Source organism: Scyliorhinus torazame, chromosome 19 (assembly GCF_047496885.1).
Source record: "Scyliorhinus torazame isolate Kashiwa2021f chromosome 19, sScyTor2.1, whole genome shotgun sequence".
NCBI lineage: Eukaryota > Metazoa > Chordata > Chondrichthyes > Carcharhiniformes > Scyliorhinidae > Scyliorhinus > Scyliorhinus torazame.
Window position 1 is genome coordinate 12,089,309 of NC_092725.1, and position 26,888 is coordinate 12,116,196.

The 26,888-nt window shown below is 46.3% G+C and overlaps 1 protein-coding gene across 3 annotated transcripts in view; it reads left to right on the top strand.

Annotated features, from left to right (window-relative positions):
* The window catches only part of LOC140396010 (C-reactive protein-like), a 571,040-nt gene that overhangs the window by 426,883 nt on the left and 117,269 nt on the right, over positions 1 to 26,888 (top strand). The gene's annotated exons all lie outside the window — the stretch shown is intronic.

The following is a 26,888-nucleotide window of genomic DNA, read 5'->3' on the forward strand; positions in this document are numbered from 1 at the left end:
GCTATCCGTCTATCTCCATATATCCGTCTATCTCCATCTATCCGTCTATCTCCATCTATCCGTCTATCTCTCCATCTTTCCGTCTATCTCCATCTATCCGTCTATCTCTCCATCTATCCGTCTATCTCTCCATCTTTCCGTCTGTCTCTGCATCTATCCGTCTATCTCTCCATCTATCCGTCTATCTCCATCTATCCGTCTATCTCTCCATCTTTCCGTCTGTCTCTGCATCTATCCGTCTATCTCGCCATCTTTCTGTCTATCTCTCCATCTTTCCGTCTATCTCCATATATCCGTCTATCTCTCCATCTTTCCGTCTATCTCCATCTATCCGTCTTATCTCTCCATCTATCCGACTATCTCTCCATTGATCCGTCTATCTCTCCATCTTTCCGTCTGTCTCTCCATCTATCCGTCTATCTCCATCTCTCCGTCTATCTCTCCATCTATACGTCTGTCTATCCATCTTTCCGTCTGTCTCTCCATCTATCCGTCTATCTCCATCTATCCGTCTATCTCTCCATCTGTCCGTCTGTCTCTGCATCTATCCGTCTATCTCTCCATCTATCCGTCTATCTCTCCATCTATCCGTCTATCTCTCCATCTTTCCGTCTGTCTCTGCATCTATCAGTCTATCTCTCCATCTATCCGTCTATCTCTCCATCTTTCCGTCTGTCTCTGCATCTATCCGTCTATCTCTCCATCTTTCCGTCTGTCCCTGCATCTATCCGTCTATCTCTCCATCTATCCGTCTATCTCCATCTATCCATCTATCTCTCCATCTTTCCGTCTGTCTCTGCATCTATCTGTCTATCTCTCCATCTTTCCGTCTATCTCTCCATTTTTCCGTCTATCTCCATATATCTGTCTATCTCTCCATCTTTCCGTCTATCTCCATCTATTCGTCTACCTCTCCACCTATCCGTCTATCTCTCCATCTTTCCGTCTGTCTCTGCATCTATCCGTCTATCTCTCCATCTATCCGTCTATCGCCATCTATCCGTCTATCTCTCCATCTTTCCGTCTGTCTCTGCATCTATCCGTCTATCTCTCCATCTTTCCGTCTATCTCTCCATCTTTCCGTCTATCTCCATATATCCGTCTATCTCTCCATCTTTCCGTCTATCTCCATCTTTCCGTCTGTCGCTCCATCTAGCCGTCGATCTCCATCTATCCGTCTATCTCTCCATCTTTCCGTCTGTCTCTGCATCTATCCGGCTATCTCTCCATCTTTCCGTCTGTCTCTGCATCGATCCGTCTATTTCTCCATCTTTCCGTCTGTCTCTCCATCTTTCCGTCTATCTCTGCATCTATCCGTCTATCTCCATCTATCCGTCTGTCTCTCCATCTGTCCATCTGTCTCTCCACCTTTCCGTCTGTCTCTGCATCTATCCGTCTATCTCTCCATCTATCCGTCTATCTCTCCATCTATCCGACTGTCTCTCCATCTATCCGTCTATCTCCATCTATCCGTCTATCTCTCCATCTATCCGTCTGTCTCTCCATCTTTCCGTCTGTCTCTCCATCTATCCGTCTATCTCCATCTATCCGTCTATCTCTCCATCTGTCCGTCTGTCTCTGCATCTATCCGTCTATCTCTCCATCTATCCGTCTATCTCTCCATCTATCCGTCTATCTCTCCATCTTTCCGTCTGTCTCTGCATCTATCCGTCTATCTCTCCATCTATCCGTCTATCTCTCCATCTTTCCGTCTGTCTCTGCATCTATCCGTCTATCTCTCCATCTTTCCGTCTGTCTCTGCATCTATCCGTCTATCTCTCCATCTATCCGTCTATCTCCATCTATCCATCTATCTCTCCATCTTTCCGTCTGTCTCTGCATCTATCTGTCTATCTCTCCATCTTTCCGTCTATCTCTCCATTTTTCCGTCTATCTCTCCATCTTTCCGTCTGTCTTGCATCTATCCGTCTATCTCTCCATCTATCCGTCTATCTCCATCTATCCGTCTATCTCTCCATCTTTCCGTCTGTCTCTGCATCTATCCGTCTATCTCTCCATCTTTCCGTCTATCTCCATATATCCGTCTATCTCTCCATCTTTCCGTCTATCTCCATCTATCCGTCTATCTCTCCATCTATCCGCCAATCTCCATATATCCGGCTATCTCTCCATCTATCCGTCTATCTCCATCTATCCGTCTATCTCTCCATCTTTCCGTCTGTCTCTGCATCTATCCGTCTATCTCTCCATCTTTCCGTCTATCTCTCCATCTTTCCGTCTATCTCCATATATCCGGCTATCTCTCCATCTATCCGTCTATCTCCATCTATCCGTCTATCTCTCCATCTTTCCGTCTGTCTCTGCATCTATCCGTCTATCTCTCCATCTTTCCGTCTATCTCTCCATCTATCCGTCTATCTCCATCTATCCGTCTGTCTCTCCATCTATCCGTCTATCTCCATCTTTCCGTCTGTCTCTGCATCTATCCGGCTATCTCTCCATCTATCCGTCTGTCTCTCCATCTATCCGTCTGTCTCTCCATCTATCCGTCTATCTCCATCTATCCGTCTATCTCCATCTATCCGTCTATCTCTCCATCTTTCCGTCTGTCTCTGCATCTATCCGTCTATCTCTCCATCTTTCCGTCTGTCTCTGCATCTATCCGTCTATCTCTCCATCTATCCATCTATCTCCATCTATCCGTCTATCTCTCCATCTTTCCGTCTGTCTCTGCATCTATCCGTCTATCTCTCCATCTTTCCGTCTATCTCTCCATCTTTCCGTCTATCTCCATCTATCCGTCTATCTCTCCATCTATCCGTCTGTCTCTCCATCTTTCCGTCTGTCGCTCCATCTAGCCGTCGATCTCCATCTATCCGTCTATCTCTCCATCTTTCCGTCTGTCTCTGCATCTATCCGGCTATCTCTCCATCTATCCGTCTGTCTCTCCATCTATCCGTCTGTCTCTCCATCTTTCCGTCTGTCTCTCCATCTATCCGTCTGTCTCTCCATCTATCTGTCTATCTCCAGCTATCCGTCTATCTCCATATATCCGTCTATCTCCATCTATCCGTCTATCTCCATCTATCCGTCTATCTCTCCATCTTTCCGTCTATCTCCATCTATCCGTCTATCTCTCCATCTATCCGTCTATCTCTCCATCTTTCCGTCTGTCTCTGCATCTATCCGTCTATCTCTCCATCTATCCGTCTATCTCCATCTATCCGTCTATCTCTCCATCTTTCCGTCTGTCTCTGCATCTATCCGTCTATCTCGCCATCTTTCTGTCTATCTCTCCATCTTTCCGTCTATCTCCATATATCCGTCTATCTCTCCATCTTTCCGTCTCTCTCCATCTATCCGTCTTATCTCTCCATCTATCCGACTATCTCTCCATTGATCCGTCTATCTCTCCATCTTTCCGTCTGTCTCTCCATCTATCCGTCTATCTCCATCTCTCCGTCTATCTCTCCATCTATACGTCTGTCTATCCATCTTTCCGTCTGTCTCTCCATCTATCCGTCTATCTCCATCTATCCGTCTATCTCTCCATCTGTCCGTCTGTCTCTGCATCTATCCGTCTATCTCTCCATCTATCCGTCTATCTCTCCATCTATCCGTCTATCTCTCCATCTTTCCGTCTGTCTCTGCATCTATCAGTCTATCTCTCCATCTATCCGTCTATCTCTCCATCTTTCCGTCTGTCTCTGCATCTATCCGTCTATCTCTCCATCTTTCCGTCTGTCCCTGCATCTATCCGTCTATCTCTCCATCTATCCGTCTATCTCCATCTATCCATCTATCTCTCCATCTTTCCGTCTGTCTCTGCATCTATCTGTCTATCTCTCCATCTTTCCGTCTATCTCTCCATTTTTCCGTCTATCTCCATATATCTGTCTATCTCTCCATCTTTCCGTCTATCTCCATCTATTCGTCTACCTCTCCACCTATCCGTCTATCTCTCCATCTTTCCGTCTGTCTCTGCATCTATCCGTCTATCTCTCCATCTATCCGTCTATCGCCATCTATCCGTCTATCTCTCCATCTTTCCGTCTGTCTCTGCATCTATCCGTCTATCTCTCCATCTTTCCGTCTATCTCTCCATCTTTCCGTCTATCTCCATATATCCGTCTATCTCTCCATCTTTCCGTCTATCTCCATCTATCCGTCTATCTCTCCATCTATCCGTCTATCTCTCCATCTAGCCGTCTATCTCCATCTATCCGTCTATCTCTCCATCTTTCCGTCTGTCTCTGCATCGATCCGTCTATCTCTCCATCTTTCCATCTGTCTCTGCATCTATCCGTCTATCTCCATCTATCCGTCTGTCTCTCCATCTACCCGTCTATCTCTCCATCTATCCATCTATCTCCATCTATCTGTCTGTCTCTCCATCTATCCGTCTATCTCTCCATCTATCCATCTATCTCTCCATCTATCCGTCTGTCTCTCCATCTTTCCGTCTGTCTCTCCATCTATCTCTCCATCTATCTCTCCATATATCTGTCTATCTCCATATATCCGTCTATATCCATCTATCCGTCTATCTCCATCTATCCGTCTGTCTCCATCTAGCCGTCTATCTCCATCTATCCGTCTATCTCTCCATCTATCCGTCTATCTCCATCTATCCATCTATCTCTCCATCTATCCGTCTATCTCCATCTATCCGTCTATCTCTCCATCTTTCCGTCTGTCTCTGCATCTATCCGTCTATCTCTCCATCTATCCGTCTATCGCCATCTATCCGTCTATCTCTCCATCTTTCCGTCTGTCTCTGCAGCTATCCGGCTATCTCTCCATCTATCCATCTATCTCTCCATCTATCCGTCTATCTCCATCTATCCGTCTATCTCTCCATCTTTCCGTCTGTCTCTGCATCTATCCGTCTATCTCTCCATCTATCCGTCTATCGCCATCTATCCGTCTATCTCCATCTATCCGTCTATCTCCATCTATCCGTCTATCTCCATCTATCCGTCTATCTCTCCATCTTTCCGCCTGTCTCTGCATCTATCCGTCTATCTCTCCATCTATCCGTCTGTCTCTCCATCTTTCCGTCTGTCTCTCCATCTTTCCGTCTGTCTCTGCATCTATCCGGCTATCTCTCCATCTATCCGTCTATCTCTCCATCTTTCCGTCTGTCTCTGCATCTATCCGTCTATCTCTCCATCTATCCGTCTGTCTCCATCTATCCGTCTATCTCTCCATCTATCCGTCTATCACTCCGTCTATCTCCCCATCAATTCGTCTGTCTCCATCTATCCGTCTATCTCCATCTATCCGTCTATCTCTCCATCTATCCATCTGTCTCTCCGCCTTTCCGTCTGTCTCTGCATCTATCCGTCTATCTCCATCTATCCGTCTATCTCTCCATCTATCCGTCTGTCTCTCCACCTTTCCGTCTGTCGCTCCATCTTTCCGTCTGTCTCTCCATCTATCCGTCTATCTCCATCTATCCGTCTGTCTCTCCATCTTTCCGTCTATCTCCGTCTATCCATCTATCTCTCCATCTATCCGTCTGTCTCTCCACCTTTCCGTCTGTCTCCGTCTAGCCGTCTATCTCCATCTATCCGTCTGTCTCCATCTATCCGTCTATCTCCATTATCCGTCTATCTCCATCTATCCGTCTATCTCCATCTATCCGTCTATCTCCATCTATCCGTCTATCTCCATCTATCCGTCTATCTCTCCATCTATCCATCTATCCGTCTATCTCTCCATCTTTCCGTCTGTCTCTGCATCTATCCGTCTATCTCTCCATCTTTCCGTCTGTCTCTGCATCTATCCGTCTATCTCTCCATCTATCCGTCTATCTCCATCTATCCGTCTATCTCTCCATCTTTCCGTCTGTCTCTGCATCTATCCGTCTATCTCTCCATCTTTCCGTCTATCTCTCCATCTTTCCGTCTGGCTCCATATATCCGTCTCTCTCTCCATCTTTCCGTCTATCTCCATCTATCCATCTATCTCTCCATCTATCCGTCTGTCTCTCCATCTTTCCGTCTGTCTCTGCATCGATCCGTCTATTTCTCCATCTTTCCGTCTGTCTCTCCATCTTTCCGTCTATCTCTGCATCTATCCGTCTATCTCCATCTATCCGTCTGTCTCTCCATCTTTCCATCTGTCTCTCCACCTTTCCGTCTGTCTCTGCATCTATCCGTCTATCTCTCCATCTATCCGTCTATCTCTCCATCTTTCCGTCTGTCTCTGCATCTATCCGTATATCTCCATCTATCCGTCTGTCTCTCCATCTATCTCTCCATCTTTCCGTCTGTCTCTCCATCTATCCGTCTATCTCCATCTATCCGTCTATCTCCATCTATCCGTCTGTCTCTCCATCTATCCGTCTATCACTCCGTCTATCTCTGCATCTATCCGTCTATCTCTCCGTCTATCACTCCGTCTCTCTCTCCATCTATCCGTCTATCACTCCGTCTATCTCTCCATCTATCCGTCTATCTCCATCTATCCGTCTGTCTCTCCATCTATCCGTCTATCTCTGCATCTATCCGTCTATCTCCATCTATCCGTCTGTCTCTCCATCTGTCCATCTGTCTCTCCACCTTTCCGTCTGTCTCTGCATCTATCCGTCTATCTCTCCATCTATCCGTCTATCTCTCCATCTTTCCGTCTGTCTCTGCATCTATCCGTATATCTCCATCTATCCGTCTGTCTCTCCATCTATCTCTCCATCTTTCCGTCTGTCTCTCCATCTATCCGTCTATCTCCATCTATCCGTCTATCTCCATCTATCCGTCTGTCTCTCCATCTATCCGTCTATCACTCCGTCTATCTCTGCATCTATCCGTCTATCTCTCCGTCTATCACTCCGTCTATCTCTCCATCTATCCGTCTATCACTCCGTCTATCTCTCCATCTATCCGTCTATCTCCATCTATCCGTCTGTCTCTCCATCTATCCGTCTATCACTCCGTCTATCTATGCATCTATCCGTCTATCTCTCCGCCTATCACTCCGTCTATCTCTCCATCTATCTGTCTATCTCCATCTATCCGTCTGTCTCTCCATCTATCCGTCTGTCTCTCCATCTATCCATCTGTCTCTCCATCTATCTCTCCACCTCTCCGTCTACCTCTCCATCTCTCCGTCTATCTCTCCATATATCTGTCTATCTCCATATATCCGTCTATCTCCATCTATCCGTCTATCTCCATCTATCCGTCTGTCTCCATCTAGCCGTCTATCTCCATCTATCCGTCTATCTCTCCATCTATCCATCTATCTCCATCTATCCGTCTATCTCCATCTATCCGTCTATCTCTCCATCTTTCCGTCTGTCTCTGCATCTATCCGTCTATCTCTCCATCTATCCGTCTATCGCCATCTATCCGTCTATCTCTCCATCTTTCCGTCTGTCTCTGCATCTATCCGTCTATCTCTCCATCTTTCCGTCTATCTCTCCATCTTTCCGTCTATCTCCATATATCCGTCTATCTCTCCATCTTTCCGTCTATCTCCATCTATCCGTCTATCTCTCCATCTATCCGTCTATCTCTCCATCTAGCCGTCTATCTCCATCTATCCGTCTATCTCTCCATCTTTCCGTCTGTCTCTGCATCGATCCGTCTATCTCTCCATCTTTCCGTCTGTCTCTGCATCTATCCATCTATCTCCATCTATCCGTCTGTCTCTCCATCTATCCGTCTATCTCTCCATCTATCCATCTATCTCCATCTATCCGTCTGTCTCTCCATCTATCCGTCTATCTCCCCATCTATCCATCTATCTCTCCATCTATCCGTCTGTCTCTGCATCTTTCCGTCTGTCTCTCCATCTATCTCTCCATCTATCTCTCCATATATCTGTCTATCTCCATATATCCGTCTATATCCATCTATCCGTCTATCTCCATCTATCCGTCTGTCTCCATCTAGCCGTCTATCTCCATCTATCCGTCTATCTCTCCATCTATCCGTCTATCTCCATCTATCCATCTATCTCTCCATCTATCCGTCTATCTCCATCTATCCGTCTATCTCTCCATCTTTCCGTCTGTCTCTGCATCTATCCGTCTATCTCTCCATCTATCCGTCTATCGCCATCTATCCGTCTATCTCTCCATCTTTCCGTCTGTCTCTGCATCTATCCGGCTATCTCTCCATCTATCTCTCCATCTATCAGTCTATCTCCATCTATCCGTCTATCTCTCCATCTTTCCGTCTGTCTCTGCATCTATCCGTCTATCTCTCCATCTATCCGTCTATCTCCATCTATCCGTCTATCTCCATCTATCCGTCTATCTCCATCTATCCGTCTATCTCTCCATCTTTCCGTCTGTCTCTGCATCTATCCGTCTATCTCTCCATCTATCCGTCTGTCTCTCCATCTTTCCGTCTGTCTCTCCATCTTTCCGTCTGTCTCTGCATCTATCCGGCTATCTCTCCATCTATCCGTCTATCTCTCCATCTTTCCGTCTGTCTCTGCATCTATCCGTCTATCTCTCCATCTTTCCGTCTGTCTCTGCATCGATCCGTCTATCTCTCCATCTTTCCGTCTGTCTCTGCATCTATCCGTCTATCTCTCCATCTATCCGTCTGTCTCCATCTATCCGTCTATCTCTCCATCTATCCGTCTATCACTCCGTCTATCTCTCCATCTATTCGTCTGTCTCTGCATCTATCCGTCTATCTCTCCATCTATCCGTCTATCTCCATCTATCCGTCTATCTCTCCATCTTTCCGTCTGTCTCTGCATCGATCCGTCTATCTCTCCATCTTTCCGTCTATCTCTCCATCTATTCGTCTATCTCCATCTATCCGTCTATCTCCATCTATCCGTCTATCTCTCCATCTATCCATCTGTCTCTCCACCTTTCCGTCTGTCTCTGCATCTATCCGTCTATCTCCATCTATCCGTCTATCTCTCCATCTATCCGTCTGTCTCTCCACCTTTCCGTCTGTCGCTCCATCTTTCCGTCTGTCTCTCCATCTATCCGTCTATCTCCATCTATCCGTCTGTCTCTCCATCTTTCCGTCTATCTCCGTCTATCCATCTATCTCTCCATCTATCCGTCTGTCTCTCCATCTTTCCGTCTGTCTCCGTCTAGCCGTCTATCTCCATCTATCCGTCTATCTCCATCTATCCGTCTATCTCCATCTATCCGTCTATCTCCATCTATCCGTCTATCTCCATCTATCCGTCTATCTCCATCTATCCGTCTATCTCTCCATCTTTCCGTCTGTCTCTGCATCTATCCGTCTATCTCTCCATCTTTCCGTCTGTCTCTGCATCTATCCGTCTATCTCTCCATCTATCCGTCTATCTCCATCTATCCGTCTATCTCTCCATCTTTCCGTCTGTCTCTGCATCTATCCGTCTATCTCTCCATCTTTCTGTCTATCTCTCCATCTTTCCGTCTATCTCCATATATCCGTCTATCTCTCCATCTTTCCGTCTATCTCCATCTATCCATCTATCTCTCCATCTATCCGTCTGTCTCTCCATCTTTCCGTCTGTCTCCGTCTATCCGTCTATCTCCATCTATCCGTCTATCTCTCCATCTTTCCGTCTGTCTCTGCATCTATCCGTCTATCTCTCCATCTTTCCGTCTGTCTCTGCATCTATCCGTCTATCTCTCCATCTATCCGTCTATCTCCATCTATCCGTCTATCTCTCCATCTTTCCGTCTGTCTCTGCATCTATCCGTCTATCTCTCCATCTTTCTGTCTATCTCTCCATCTTTCCGTCTATCTCCATATATCCGTCTATCTCTCCATCTTTCCGTCTATCTCCATCTATCCATCTATCTCTCCATCTATCCGTCTGTCTCTCCATCTTTCCGTCTGTCTCCGTCTAGCCGTCTATCTCCATCTATCCGTCTGTCTCTGCATCTATCCGGCTATCTCTCCATCTATCCGGCTATCTCTCCATCTATCTGGCTATCTCTCCATCGATCCGTCTGTCTCTCCATCTATCCGTCTGTCTCTCCATCCATCCGTCTATCTCTCCATCTATCCGTCTATCTCTCCATCTATCCGTCTATCTCCATCTATCCGTCTATCTCTCCATCTATCCGTCTATCTCTCCATCTATCCGTCTATCTCCATCTTTCCGTCTGTCTCTGCATCTATCCGTCTATCTCTCCATCTATCCGTCTATCTCCATCTATCCGTCTATCTCTCCATCTATCCGTCTATCTCCATCTATCCGTCTATCTCTCCATCTATCCGTCTATCTCCATCTATCCGTCTATCTCCATCTATCCGTCTATCTCTCCATCTATCCGTCTATCTTCATCTATCCGTCTATCTCTCCATCTATCCGTCTATCTACATCTATCCGTCTATCTCCATCTATCCGTCTATCTCTCCATCTATCCGTCTATCTCCATCTATCCGTCTATCTCTCCATCTATCCGTCTATCTCCATCTATCCGTCTATCTCTCCATCTATCCGTCTATCTCCATCTATCCGTCTATCTCCATCTATCCGTCTATCTCTCCATCTTTCCGTCTGTCTCTGCATCTATCCGTCTATCTCTCCATCTTTCCGTCTGTCTCTGCATCTATCCGTCTATCTCTCCATCTATCCGTCTATCTCCATCTATCCGTCTATCTCTCCATCTTTCCGTCTGTCTCTGCATCTATCCGTCTATCTCTCCATCTTTCCGTCTATCTCCATATATCCGTCTATCTCTCCATCTTTCCGTCTATCTCCATCTATCCGTCTATCTCTCCATCTATCCGCCTATCTCCATATATCCGGCTATCTCTCCATCTATCCGTCTATCTCCATCTATCCGTCTATCTCTCCATCTTTCCGTCTGTCTCTGCATCTATCCGTCTATCTCCCCATCTTTCCGTCTATCTCTCCATCTTTCCGTCTATCTCCATATATCCGGCTATCTCTCCATCTATCCGTCTATCTCCATCTATCCGTCTATCTCTCCATCTTTCCGTCTGTCTCTGCATCTATCCGTCTATCTCTCCATCTTTCCGTCTATCTCTCCATCTATCCGTCTATCTCCATCTATCCGTCTGTCTCTCCATCTATCCGTCTATCTCCATCTTTCCATCTGTCTCTGCATCTATCCGGCTATCTCTCCATCTATCCGTCTGTCTCTCCATCTATCCGTCTGTCTCTCCATCTATCCGTCTATCTCCATCTATCCGTCTATCTCCATCTCTCCGTCTATCTCTCCATCTTTCCGTCTGTCTCTGCATCTATCCGTCTATCTCTCCATCTTTCCGTCTGTCGCTCCATCTAGCCGTCTATCTCCATCTATCCGTCTATCTCTCCATCTATCCGTCTGTCTCTCCATCTATCCGTCTGTCTCTCCATCTTTCCGTCTGTCTCTCCACCTATCCGTCTGTCTCTCCATCTATCTGTCTATCTCCAGCTATCCGTCTATCTCCATATATCCGTCTATCTCCATCTATCCGTCTATCTCCATCTATCCGTCTATCTCTCCATCTTTCCGTCTATCTCCATCTATCCGTCTATCTCTCCATCTATCCGTCTATCTCTCCATCTTTCCGTCTGTCTCTGCATCTATCCGTCTATCTCTCCATCTATCCGTCTATCTCCATCTATCCGTCTATCTCTCCATCTTTCCGTCTGTCTCTGCATCTATCCGTCTATCTCGCCATCTTTCTGTCTATCTCTCCATCTTTCCATCTATCTCCATATATGCGTCTATCTCTCCATCTTTCCGTCTATCTCCATCTATCCGTCTATCTCTCCATCTATCCGACTGTCTCTCCATCTATCCGTCTATCTCCATCTATCCGTCTATCTCTCCATCTATCCGTCTGTCTCTCCATCTATCCGTCTATCTCCATCTAACCGTCTATATCTCCATCTGTCCGTCTGTCTCTGCAACTATCCGTCTATCTCTCCATCTATCCGTCTATCTCTCCATCTATCCGTCTATCTCTCCATCTTTCCGTCTGTCTCTGCATCTATCCGTCTATCTCTCCATCTATCCGTCTATCTCTCCATCTTTCCGTCTGTCTCTGCATCTATCCGTCTATCTCTCCATCTTTCCGTCTGTCTCTGCATCTATCCGTCTATCTCTCCATCTATCCGTCTATCTCCATCTATCCATCTATCTCTCCATCTTTCCGTCTGTCTCTGCATCTATCTGTCTATCTCTCCATCTTTCCGTCTATCTCTCCATCTTTCCGTCTGTCGCTCCATCTAGCCGTCTATCTCCATCTATCCGTCTATCTCTCCATCTATCCGTCTGTCTCTCCATCTATCCGTCTGTCTCTCCATCTTTCCGTCTGTCTCTCCACCTATCCGTCTGTCTCTCCATCTATCTGTCTATCTCCAGCTATCCGTCTATCTCCATATATCCGTCTATCTCCATCTATCCGTCTATCTCCATCTATCCGTCTATCTCTCCATCTTTCCGTCTATCTCCATCTATCCGTCTATCTCTCCATCTATCCGTCTATCTCTCCATCTTTCCGTCTGTCTCTGCATCTATCCGTCTATCTCTCCATCTATCCGTCTATCTCCATCTATCCGTCTATCTCTCCATCTTTCCGTCTGTCTCTGCATCTATCCGTCTATCTCGCCATCTTTCTGTCTATCTCTCCATCTTTCCATCTATCTCCATATATGCGTCTATCTCTCCATCTTTCCGTCTATCTCCATCTATCCGTCTATCTCTCCATCTATCCGACTGTCTCTCCATCTATCCGTCTATCTCCATCTATCCGTCTATCTCTCCATCTATCCGTCTGTCTCTCCATCTATCCGTCTATCTCCATCTATCCGTCTATATCTCCATCTGTCCGTCTGTCTCTGCAACTATCCGTCTATCTCTCCATCTATCCGTCTATCTCTCCATCTATCCGTCTATCTCTCCATCTTTCCGTCTGTCTCTGCATCTATCCGTCTATCTCTCCATCTATCCGTCTATCTCTCCATCTTTCCGTCTGTCTCTGCATCTATCCGTCTATCTCTCCATCTTTCCGTCTGTCTCTGCATCTATCCGTCTATCTCTCCATCTATCCGTCTATCTCCATCTATCCATCTATCTCTCCATCTTTCCGTCTGTCTCTGCATCTATCTGTCTATCTCTCCATCTTTCCGTCTATCTCTCCATTTTTCCGTCTATCTCTCCATCTTTCCGTCTGTCTCTGCATCTATCCGTCTATCTCTCCATCTATCCGTCTATCTCCATCTATCCGTCTATCTCTCCATCTTTCCGTCTGTCTCTGCATCTATCCGTCTATCTCTCCATCTTTCCGTCTATCTCCATATATCCGTCTATCTCTCCATCTTTCCGTCTATCTCCATCTATCCGTCTATCTCTCCATCTATCCGCCAATCTCCATATATCCGGCTATCTCTCCATCTATCCGTCTATCTCCATCTATCCGTCTATCTCTCCATCTTTCCGTCTGTCTCTGCATCTATCCGTCTATCTCTCCATCTTTCCGTCTATCTCTCCATCTTTCCGTCTATCTCCATATATCCGGCTATCTCTCCATCTATCCGTCTATCTCCATCTATCCGTCTATCTCTCCATCTTTCCGTCTGTCTCTGCATCTATCCGTCTATCTCTCCATCTTTCCGTCTATCTCTCCATCTATCCGTCTATCTCCATCTATCCGTCTGTCTCTCCATCTATCCGCCTATCTCCATCTTTCCGTCTGTCTCTGCATCTATCCGGCTATCTCTCCATCTATCCGTCTGTCTCTCCATCTATCCGTCTGTCTCTCCATCTATCCGTCTATCTCCATCTATCCGTCTATCTCCATCTATCCGTCTATCTCTCCATCTTTCCGTCTGTCTCTGCATCTATCCGTCTATCTCTCCATCTTTCCGTCTGTCTCTGCATCTATCCGTCTATCTCTCCATCTATCCATCTATCTCCATCTATCCGTCTATCTCTCCATCTTTCCGTCTGTCTCTGCATCTATCCGTCTATCTCTCCATCTTTCCGTCTATCTCTCCATCTTTCCGTCTATCTCCATCTATCCGTCTATCTCTCCATCTATCCGTCTGTCTCTCCATCTTTCCGTCTGTCGCTCCATCTAGCCGTCGATCTCCATCTATCCGTCTATCTCTCCATCTTTCCGTCTGTCTCTGCATCTATCCGGCTATCTCTCCATCTATCCGTCTGTCTCTCCATCTATCCGTCTGTCTCTCCATCTTTCCGTCTGTCTCTCCATCTATCCGTCTGTCTCTCCATCTATCTGTCTATCTCCAGCTATCCGTCTATCTCCATATATCCGTCTATCTCCATCTATCCGTCTATCTCCATCTATCCGTCTATCTCTCCATCTTTCCGTCTATCTCCATCTATCCGTCTATCTCTCCATCTATCCGTCTATCTCTCCATCTTTCCGTCTGTCTCTGCATCTATCCGTCTATCTCTCCATCTATCCGTCTATCTCCATCTATCCGTCTATCTCTCCATCTTTCCGTCTGTCTCTGCATCTATCCGTCTATCTCGCCATCTTTCTGTCTATCTCTCCATCTTTCCGTCTATCTCCATATATCCGTCTATCTCTCCATCTTTCCGTCTATCTCCATCTATCCGTCTTATCTCTCCATCTATCCGACTATCTCTCCATTGATCCGTCTATCTCTCCATCTTTCCGTCTGTCTCTCCATCTATCCGTCTATCTCCATCTATCCGTCTATCTCTCCATCTATCCGTCTGTCTATCCATCTTTCCGTCTGTCTCTCCATCTATCCGTCTATCTCCATCTATCCGTCTATCTCTCCATCTTTCCGTCTGTCTCTGCATCTATCCGTCTATCTCTCCATCTTTCCGTCTGTCTCTGCATCTATCCGTCTATCTCTCCATCTATCCGTCTATCTCCATCTATCCGTCTATCTCTCCATCTTTCCGTCTGTCTCTGCATCTATCCGTCTATCTCTCCATCTTTCCGTCTATCTCCATATATCCGTCTATCTCTCCATCTTTCCGTCTATCTCCATCTATCCGTCTATCTCTCCATCTATCCGCCTATCTCCATATATCCGGCTATCTCTCCATCTATCCGTCTATCTCCATCTATCCGTCTATCTCTCCATCTTTCCGTCTGTCTCTGCATCTATCCGTCTATCTCTCCATCTTTCCGTCTATCTCTCCATCTTTCCGTCTATCTCCATATATCCGGCTATCTCTCCATCTATCCGTCTATCTCCATCTATCCGTCTATCTCTCCATCTTTCCGTCTGTCTCTGCATCTATCCGTCTATCTCTCCATCTTTCCGTCTATCTCTCCATCTATCCGTCTATCTCCATCTATCCGTCTGTCTCTCCATCTATGCGTCTATCTCCATCTTTCCGTCTGTCTCTGCATCTATCCGGCTATCTCTCCATCTATCCGTCTGTCTCTCCATCTATCCGTCTATCTCCATCTATCCGTCTATCTCCATCTATCCGTCTATCTCTTCATCTTTCCGTCTGTCTCTGCATCTATCCGTCTATCTCTCCATCTTTCCGTCTGTCGCTCCATCTAGCCGTCTATCTCCATCTATCCGTCTATCTCTCCATCTATCCGTCTGTCTCTCCATCTATCCGTCTGTCTCTCCATCTTTCCGTCTGTCTCTGCATCTATCCGTCTATCTCTCCATCTTTCCGTCTGTCTCTGCATCTATCCGTCTATCTCTCCATCTATCCATCTATCTCCATCTATCCGTCTATCTCTCCATCTTTCCGTCTGTCTCTGCATCTATCCGTCTATCTCTCCATCTTTCCGTCTATCTCTCCATCTTTCCGTCTATCTCCATCTATCCGTCTATCTCTCCATCTATCCGTCTGTCTCTCCATCTTTCCGTCTGTCGCTCCATCTAGCCGTCGATCTCCATCTATCCGTCTATCTCTCCATCTTTCCGTCTGTCTCTGCATCTATCCGGCTATCTCTCCATCTATCCGTCTGTCTCTCCATCTATCCGTCTGTCTCTCCATCTTTCCGTCTGTCTCTCCATCTATCCGTCTGTCTCTCCATCTATCTGTCTATCTCCAGCTATCCGTCTATCTCCATATATCCGTCTATCTCCATCTATCCGTCTATCTCCATCTATCCGTCTATCTCTCCATCTTTCCGTCTATCTCCATCTATCCGTCTATCTCTCCATCTATCCGTCTATCTCTCCATGTTTCCGTCTGTCTCTGCATCTATCCGTCTATCTCTCCATCTATCCGTCTATCTCCATCTATCCGTCTATCTCTCCATCTTTCCGTCTGTCTCTGCATCTATCCGTCTATCTCGCCATCTTTCTGTCTATCTCTCCATCTTTCCGTCTATCTCCATATATCCGTCTATCTCTCCATCTTTCCGTCTATCTCCATCTATCCGTCTTATCTCTCCATCTATCCGACTATCTCTCCATTGATCCGTCTATCTCTCCATCTTTCCGTCTGTCTCTCCATCTATCCGTCTATCTCCATCTATCCGTCTATCTCTCCATCTATCCGTCTGTCTATCCATCTTTCCGTCTGTCTCTCCATCTATCCGTCTATCTCCATCTATCCGTCTATCTCTCCATCTTTCCGTCTGTCTCTGCATCTATCCGTCTATCTCTCCATCTTTCCGTCTGTCTCTGCATCTATCCGTCTATCTCTCCATCTATCCGTCTATCTCCATCTATCCGTCTATCTCTCCATCTTTCCGTCTGTCTCTGCATCTAGCCGTCTATCTCTCCATCTTTCCGTCTATCTCCATATATCCGTCTATCTCTCCATCTTTCCGTCTATCTCCATCTATCCGTCTATCTCTCCATCTATCCGCCTATCTCCATATATCCGGCTATCTCTCCATCTATCCGTCTATCTCCATCTATCCGTCTATCTCTCCATCTTTCCGTCTGTCTCTGCATCTATCCGTCTATCTCTCCATCTTTCCGTCTATCTCTCCATCTTTCCGTCTATCTCCATATATCCGGCTATCTCTCCATCTATCCGTCTATCTCCATCTATCCGTCTATCTCTCCATCTTTCCGTCTGTCTCTGCATCTATCCGTCTATCTCTCCATCTTTCCGTCTATCTCTCCATCTATCCGTCTATCTCCATCTATCCGTCTGTCTCTCCATCTATGCGTCTATCTCCATCTTTCCGTCTGTCTCTGCATCTATCCGGCTATCTCTCCATCTATCCGTCTGTCTCTCCATCTATCCGTCTATCTCCATCTATCCGTCTATCTCCATCTATCCGTCTATCTCTCCATCTTTCCGTCTGTCTCTGCATCTATCCGTCTATCTCTCCATCTTTCCGTCTGTCGCTCCATCTAGCCGTCTATCTCCATCTATCCGTCTATCTCTCCATCTATCCGTCTGTCTCTCCATCTATCCGTCTGTCTCTCCATCTTTCCGTCTGTCTCTCCACCTATCCGTCTGTCTCTCCATCTATCTGTCTATCTCCAGCTATCCGTCTATCTCCATATATCCGTCTATCTCCATCTATCCGTCTATCTCCATCTATCCGTCTATCTCTCCATCTTTCCGTCTATCTCCATCTATCCGTCTATCTCTCCATCTATCCGTCTATCTCTCCATCTTTCCGTCTGTCTCTGCATCTATCCGTCTATCTCTCCATCTATCCGTCTATCTCCATCTATCCGTCTATCTCTCCATCTTTCCGTCTGTCTCTGCATCTATCCGTCTATCTCGCCATCTTTCTGTCTATCTCTCCATCTTTCCGTCTATCTCCATATATGCGTCTATCTCTCCATCTTTCCGTCTATCTCCATCTATCCGTCTATCTCTCCATCTATCCGACTGTCTCTCCATCTATCCGTCTATCTCCATCTATCCGTCTATCTCTCCATCTATCCGTCTGTCTCTCCATCTTTCCGTCTGTCTCTCCATCTATCCGTCTATCTCCATCTATCCGTCTATCTCTCCATCTATCCGTCTATCTCCATCTATCCGTCTATCTCTCCATCTGTCCGTCTGTCTCTGCAACTATCCGTCTATCTCTCCATCTATCCGTCTATCTCTCCATCTGTCCGTCTGTCTCTGCAACTATCCGTCTATCTCTCCATCTATCCGTCTATCTCTCTATCTATCCGTCTATCTCTCCATCTTTCCGTCTGTCTCTGCATCTATCCGTCTATCTCTCCATCTATCCGTCTATCTCTCCATCTTTCCGTCTGTCTCTGCATCTATCCGTCTATCTCTCCATCTTTCCGTCTGTCTCTGCATCTATCCGTCTATCTCTCCATCTATCCGTCTATCTCCATCTATCCATCTATCTCTCCATCTTTCCGTCTGTCTCTGCATCTATCTGTCTATCTCTCCATCTTTCCGTCTATCTCTCCATTTTTCCGTCTATCTCTCCATCTTTCCGTCTGTCTCTGCATCTATCCGTCTATCTCTCCATCTATCCGTCTATCTCCATCTATCCGTCTATCTCTCCATCTTTCCGTCTGTCTCTGCATCTATCCGTCTATCTCTCCATCTTTCCGTCTATCTCCATATATCCGTCTATCTCTCCATCTTTCCGTCTATCTCCATCTATCCGTCTATCTCTCCATCTATCCGCCAATCTCCATATATCCGGCTATCTCTCCATCTATCCGTCTATCTCCATCTATCCGTCTATCTCTCCATCTTTCCGTCTGTCTCTTCATCTATCCGTCTATCTCTCCATCTTTCCGTCTATCTCTCCATCTTTCCGTCTATCTCCATATATCCGGCTATCTCTCCATCTATCCGTCTATCTCCATCTATCCGTCTATCTCTCCATCTATCCGTCTGTCTCTCCATCTTTCCGTCTGTCTCTCCATCTATCCGTCTATCTCCATCTATCCGTCTATCTCTCCATCTATCCGTCTATCTCCATCTATCCGTCTATCTCTCCATCTGTCCGTCTGTCTCTGCAACTATCCGTCTATCTCTCCATCTATCCGTCTATCTCTCCATCTGTCCGTCTGTCTCTGCAACTATCCGTCTATCTCTCCATCTATCCGTCTATCTCTCCATCTATCCGTCTATCTCTCCATCTTTCCGTCTGTCTCTGCATCTATCCGTCTATCTCTCCATCTATCCGTCTATCTCTCCATCTTTCCGTCTGTCTCTGCATCTATCCGTCTATCTCTCCATCTTTCCGTCTGTCTCTGCATCTATCCGTCTATCTCTCCATCTATCCGTCTATCTCTCCATCTATCCATCTATCTCTCCATCTTTCCGTCTGTCTCTGCATCTATCTGTCTATCTCTCCATCTTTCCGTCTATCTCTCCATTTTTCCGTCTATCTCTCCATCTTTCCGTCTGTCTCTGCATCTATCCGTCTATCTCTCCATCTATCCGTCTATCTCCATCTATCCGTCTATCTCTCCATCTTTCCGTCTGTCTCTGCATCTATCCGTCTATCTCTCCATCTTTCCGTCTATCTCCATATATCCGTCTATCTCTCCATCTTTCCGTCTATCTCCATCTATCCGTCTATCTCTCCATCTATCCGCCAATCTCCATATATCCGGCTATCTCTCCATCTATCCGTCTATCTCCATCTATCCGTCTATCTCTCCATCTTTCCGTCTGTCTCTGCATCTATCCGTCTATCTCTCCATCTTTCCGTCTATCTCTCCATCTATCCGTCTATCTCCATCTATCCGTCTGTCTCTCCATCTATCCGTCTATCTCCATCTTTCCGTCTGTCTCTGCATCTATCCGGCTATCTCTCCATCTATCCGTCTGTCTCTCCATCTATCCGTCTGTCTCTCCATCTATCCGTCTATCTCCATCTATCCGTCTATCTCCATCTATCCGTCTATCTCTCCATCTTTCCGTCTGTCTCTGCATCTATCCGTCTATCTCTCCATCTTTCCGTCTGTCTCTGCATCTATCCGTCTATCTCTCCATCTATCCATCTATCTCCATCTATCCGTCTATCTCTCCATCTTTCCGTCTGTCTCTGCATCTATCCGTCTATCTCTCCATCTTTCCGTCTATCTCTCCATCTTTCCGTCTATCTCCATCTATCCGTCTATCTCTCCATCTATCCGTCTGTCTCTCCATCTTTCCGTCTGTCGCTCCATCTAGCCGTCGATCTCCATCTATCCGTCTATCTCTCCATCTTTCCGTCTGTCTCTGCATCTATCCGGCTATCTCTCCATCTATCCGTCTGTCTCTCCATCTATCCGTCTGTCTCTCCATCTTTCCGTCTGTCTCTCCATCTATCCGTCTGTCTCTCCATCTATCTGTCTATCTCCAGCTATCCGTCTATCTCCATATATCCGTCTATCTCCATCTATCCGTCTATCTCCATCTATCCGTCTATCTCTCCATCTTTCCGTCTATCTCCATCTATCCGTCTATCTCTCCATCTATCCGTCTATCTCTCCATCTTTCCGTCTGTCTCTGCATCTATCCGTCTATCTCTCCATCTATCCGTCTATCTCCATCTATCCGTCTATCTCTCCATCTTTCCGTCTGTCTCTGCATCTATCCGTCTATCTCGCCATCTTTCTGTCTATCTCTCCATCTTTCCGTCTATCTCCATATATCCGTCTATCTCTCCATCTTTCCGTCTATCTCCATCTATCCGTCTTATCTCTCCATCTATCCGACTATCTCTCCATTGATCCGTCTATCTCTCCATCTTTCCGTCTGTCTCTCCATCTATCCGTCTATCTCCATCTATCCGTCTATCTCTCCATCTATCCGTCTGTCTATCCATCTTTCCGTCTGTCTCTCCATCTATCCGTCTATCTCCATCTATCCGTCTATCTCTCCATCTTTCCGTCTGTCTCTGCATCTATCCGTCTATCTCTCCATCTTTCCGTCTGTCTCTGCATCTATCCGTCTATCTCTCCATCTATCCGTCTATCTCCATCTATCCGTCTATCTCTCCATCTTTCCGTCTGTCTCTGCATCTATCCGTCTATCTCTCCATCTATCCGTCTATCGCCATCTATCCGTCTATCTCTCCATCTTTCCGTCTGTCTCTGCATCTATCCGGCTATCTCTCCATCTATCTCTCCATCTATCAGTCTATCTCCATCTATCCGTCTATCTCTCCATCTTTCCGTCTGTCTCTGCATCTATCCGTCTATCTCTCCATCTATCCGTCTATCTCCATCTATCCGTCTATCTCCATCTATCCGTCTATCTCCATCTATCCGTCTATCTCTCCATCTTTCCGTCTGTCTCTGCATCTATCCGTCTATCTCTCCATCTATCCGTCTGTCTCTCCATCTTTCCGTCTGTCTCTCCATCTTTCCGTCTGTCTCTGCATCTATCCGGCTATCTCTCCATCTATCCGTCTATCTCTCCATCTTTCCGTCTGTCTCTGCATCTATCCGTCTATCTCTCCATCTTTCCGTCTGTCTCTGCATCGATCCGTCTATCTCTCCATCTTTCCGTCTGTCTCTGCATCTATCCGTCTATCTCTCCATCTATCCGTCTGTCTCCATCTATCCGTCTATCTCTCCATCTATCCGTCTATCACTCCGTCTATCTCTCCATCTATTCGTCTGTCTCTGCATCTATCCGTCTATCTCTCCATCTATCCGTCTATCTCCATCTATCCGTCTATCTCTCCATCTTTCCGTCTGTCTCTGCATCGATCCGTCTATCTCTCCATCTTTCCGTCTATCTCTCCATCTATCCGTCTATCTCCATCTATCCGTCTATCTCCATCTATCCGTCTATCTCTCCATCTATCCATCTGTCTCTCCACCTTTCCGTCTGTCTCTGCATCTATCCGTCTATCTCCATCTATCCGTCTATCTCTCCATCTATCCGTCTGTCTCTCCACCTTTCCGTCTGTCGCTCCATCTTTCCGTCTGTCTCTCCATCTATCCGTCTATCTCCATCTATCCGTCTGTCTCTCCATCTTTCCGTCTATCTCCGTCTATCCATCTATCTCTCCATCTATCCGTCTGTCTCTCCATCTTTCCGTCTGTCTCCGTCTAGCCGTCTATCTCCATCTATCCGTCTATCTCCATCTATCCGTCTATCTCCATCTATCCGTCTATCTCCATCTATCCGTCTATCTCCATCTATCCGTCTATCTCTCCATCTTTCCGTCTGTCTCTGCATCTATCCGTCTATCTCTCCATCTTTCCGTCTGTCTCTGCATCTATCCGTCTATCTCTCCATCTATCCGTCTATCTCCATCTATCCGTCTATCTCTCCATCTTTCCGTCTGTCTCTGCATCTATCCGTCTATCTCTCCATCTTTCTGTCTATCTCTCCATCTTTCCGTCTATCTCCATATATCCGTCTATCTCTCCATCTTTCCGTCTATCTCCATCTATCCATCTATCTCTCCATCTATCCGTCTGTCTCTCCATCTTTCCGTCTGTCTCCGTCTATCCGTCTATCTCCATCTATCCGTCTATCTCTCCATCTTTCCGTCTGTCTCTGCATCTATCCGTCTATCTCTCCATCTTTCCGTCTGTCTCTGCATCTATCCGTCTATCTCTCCATCTATCCGTCTATCTCCATCTATCCGTCTATCTCTCCATCTTTCCGTCTGTCTCTGCATCTATCCGTCTATCTCTCCATCTTTCTGTCTATCTCTCCATCTTTCCGTCTATCTCCATATATCCGTCTATCTCTCCATCTTTCCGTCTATCTCCATCTATCCATCTATCTCTCCATCTATCCGTCTGTCTCTCCATCTTTCCGTCTGTCTCCGTCTAGCCGTCTATCTCCATCTATCCGTCTGTCTCTGCATCTATCCGGCTATCTCTCCATCTATCCGGCTATCTCTCCATCTATCTGGCTATCTCTCCATCGATCCGTCTGTCTCTCCATCTATCCGTCTGTCTCTCCATCCATCCGTCTATCTCTCCATCTATCCGTCTATCTCTCCATCTATCCGTCTATCTCCATCTATCCGTCTATCTCTCCATCTATCCGTCTATCTCTCCATCTATCCGTCTATCTCCATCTTTCCGTCTGTCTCTGCATCTATCCGTCTATCTCTCCATCTATCCGTCTATCTCCATCTATCCGTCTATCTCTCCATCTATCCGTCTATCTCCATCTATCCGTCTATCTCTCCATCTATCCGTCTATCTCCATCTATCCGTCTATCTCCATCTATCCGTCTATCTCTCCATCTATCCGTCTATCTTCATCTATCCGTCTATCTCTCCATCTATCCGTCTATCTCCATCTATCCGTCTATCTCCATCTATCCGTCTATCTCTCCATCTATCCGTCTATCTCCATCTATCCGTCTATCTCTCCATCTATCCGTCTATCTCCATCTATCCGTCTATCTCTCCATCTATCCGTCTATCTCCATCTATCCGTCTATCTCCATCTATCCGTCTATCTCTCCATCTTTCCGTCTGTCTCTGCATCTATCCGTCTATCTCTCCATCTTTCCGTCTGTCTCTGCATCTATCCGTCTATCTCTCCATCTATCCGTCTATCTCCATCTATCCGTCTATCTCTCCATCTTTCCGTCTGTCTCTGCATCTATCCGTCTATCTCTCCATCTTTCCGTCTATCTCCATATATCCGTCTATCTCTCCATCTTTCCGTCTATCTCCATCTATCCGTCTATCTCTCCATCTATCCGCCTATCTCCATATATCCGGCTATCTCTCCATCTATCCGTCTATCTCCATCTATCCGTCTATCTCTCCATCTTTCCGTCTGTCTCTGCATCTATCCGTCTATCTCCCCATCTTTCCGTCTATCTCTCCATCTTTCCGTCTATCTCCATATATCCGGCTATCTCTCCATCTATCCGTCTATCTCCATCTATCCGTCTATCTCTCCATCTTTCCGTCTGTCTCTGCATCTATCCGTCTATCTCTCCATCTTTCCGTCTATCTCTCCATCTATCCGTCTATCTCCATCTATCCGTCTGTCTCTCCATCTATCCGTCTATCTCCATCTTTCCATCTGTCTCTGCATCTATCCGGCTATCTCTCCATCTATCCGTCTGTCTCTCCATCTATCCGTCTGTCTCTCCATCTATCCGTCTATCTCCATCTATCCGTCTATCTCCATCTCTCCGTCTATCTCTCCATCTTTCCGTCTGTCTCTGCATCTATCCGTCTATCTCTCCATCTTTCCGTCTGTCGCTCCATCTAGCCGTCTATCTCCATCTATCCGTCTATCTCTCCATCTATCCGTCTGTCTCTCCATCTATCCGTCTGTCTCTCCATCTTTCCGTCTGTCTCTCCACCTATCCGTCTGTCTCTCCATCTATCTGTCTATCTCCAGCTATCCGTCTATCTCCATATATCCGTCTATCTCCATCTATCCGTCTATCTCCATCTATCCGTCTATCTCTCCATCTTTCCGTCTATCTCCATCTATCCGTCTATCTCTCCATCTATCCGTCTATCTCTCCATCTTTCCGTCTGTCTCTGCATCTATCCGTCTATCTCTCCATCTATCCGTCTATCTCCATCTATCCGTCTATCTCTCCATCTTTCCGTCTGTCTCTGCATCTATCCGTCTATCTCGCCATCTTTCTGTCTATCTCTCCATCTTTCCATCTATCTCCATATATGCGTCTATCTCTCCATCTTTCCGTCTATCTCCATCTATCCGTCTATCTCTCCATCTATCCGACTGTCTCTCCATCTATCCGTCTATCTCCATCTATCCGTCTATCTCTCCATCTATCCGTCTGTCTCTCCATCTATCCGTCTATCTCCATCTATCCGTCTATATCTCCATCTGTCCGTCTGTCTCTGCAACTATCCGTCTATCTCTCCATCTATCCGTCTATCTCTCCATCTATCCGTCTATCTCTCCATCTTTCCGTCTGTCTCTGCATCTATCCGTCTATCTCTCCATCTATCCGTCTATCTCTCCATCTTTCCGTCTGTCTCTGCATCTATCCGTCTATCTCTCCATCTTTCCGTCTGTCTCTGCATCTATCCGTCTATCTCTCCATCTATCCGTCTATCTCCATCTATCCATCTATCTCTCCATCTTTCCGTCTGTCTCTGCATCTATCTGTCTATCTCTCCATCTTTCCGTCTATCTCTCCATTTTTCCGTCTATCTCTCCATCTTTCCGTCTGTCTCTGCATCTATCCGTCTATCTCTCCATCTATCCGTCTATCTCCATCTATCCGTCTATCTCTCCATCTTTCCGTCTGTCTCTGCATCTATCCGTCTATCTCTCCATCTTTCCGTCTATCTCCATATATCCGTCTATCTCTCCATCTTTCCGTCTATCTCCATCTATCCGTCTATCTCTCCATCTATCCGCCAATCTCCATATATCCGGCTATCTCTCCATCTATCCGTCTATCTCCATCTATCCGTCTATCTCTCCATCTTTCCGTCTGTCTCTGCATCTATCCGTCTATCTCTCCATCTTTCCGTCTATCTCTCCATCTTTCCGTCTATCTCCATATATCCGGCTATCTCTCCATCTATCCGTCTATCTCCATCTATCCGTCTATCTCTCCATCTTTCCGTCTGTCTCTGCATCTATCCGTCTATCTCTCCATCTTTCCGTCTATCTCTCCATCTATCCGTCTATCTCCATCTATCCGTCTGTCTCTCCATCTATCCGCCTATCTCCATCTTTCCGTCTGTCTCTGCATCTATCCGGCTATCTCTCCATCTATCCGTCTGTCTCTCCATCTATCCGTCTGTCTCTCCATCTATCCGTCTATCTCCATCTATCCGTCTATCTCCATCTATCCGTCTATCTCTCCATCTTTCCGTCTGTCTCTGCATCTATCCGTCTATCTCTCCATCTTTCCGTCTGTCTCTGCATCTATCCGTCTATCTCTCCATCTATCCATCTATCTCCATCTATCCGTCTATCTCTCCATCTTTCCGTCTGTCTCTGCATCTATCCGTCTATCTCTCCATCTTTCCGTCTATCTCTCCATCTTTCCGTCTATCTCCATCTATCCGTCTATCTCTCCATCTATCCGTCTGTCTCTCCATCTTTCCGTCTGTCGCTCCATCTAGCCGTCGATCTCCATCTATCCGTCTATCTCTCCATCTTTCCGTCTGTCTCTGCATCTATCCGGCTATCTCTCCATCTATCCGTCTGTCTCTCCATCTATCCGTCTGTCTCTCCATCTTTCCGTCTGTCTCTCCATCTATCCGTCTGTCTCTCCATCTATCTGTCTATCTCCAGCTATCCGTCTATCTCCATATATCCGTCTATCTCCATCTATCCGTCTATCTCCATCTATCCGTCTATCTCTCCATCTTTCCGTCTATCTCCATCTATCCGTCTATCTCTCCATCTATCCGTCTATCTCTCCATCTTTCCGTCTGTCTCTGCATCTATCCGTCTATCTCTCCATCTATCCGTCTATCTCCATCTATCCGTCTATCTCTCCATCTTTCCGTCTGTCTCTGCATCTATCCGTCTATCTCGCCATCTTTCTGTCTATCTCTCCATCTTTCCGTCTATCTCCATATATCCGTCTATCTCTCCATCTTTCCGTCTATCTCCATCTATCCGTCTTATCTCTCCATCTATCCGACTATCTCTCCATTAATCCGTCTATCTCTCCATCTTTCCGTCTGTCTCTCCATCTATCCGTCTATCTCCATCTATCCGTCTATCTCTCCATCTATCCGTCTGTCTATCCATCTTTCCGTCTGTCTCTCCATCTATCCGTCTATCTCCATCTATCCGTCTATCTCTCCATCTTTCCGTCTGTCTCTGCATCTATCCGTCTATCTCTCCATCTTTCCGTCTGTCTCTGCATCTATCCGTCTATCTCTCCATCTATCCGTCTATCTCCATCTATCCGTCTATCTCTCCATCTTTCCGTCTGTCTCTGCATCTATCCGTCTATCTCTCCATCTTTCCGTCTATCTCCATATATCCGTCTATCTCTCCATCTTTCCGTCTATCTCCATCTATCCGTCTATCTCTCCATCTATCCGCCTATCTCCATATATCCGGCTATCTCTCCATCTATCCGTCTATCTCCATCTATCCGTCTATCTCTCCATCTTTCCGTCTGTCTCTGCATCTATCCGTCTATCTCTCCATCTTTCCGTCTATCTCTCCATCTTTCCGTCTATCTCCA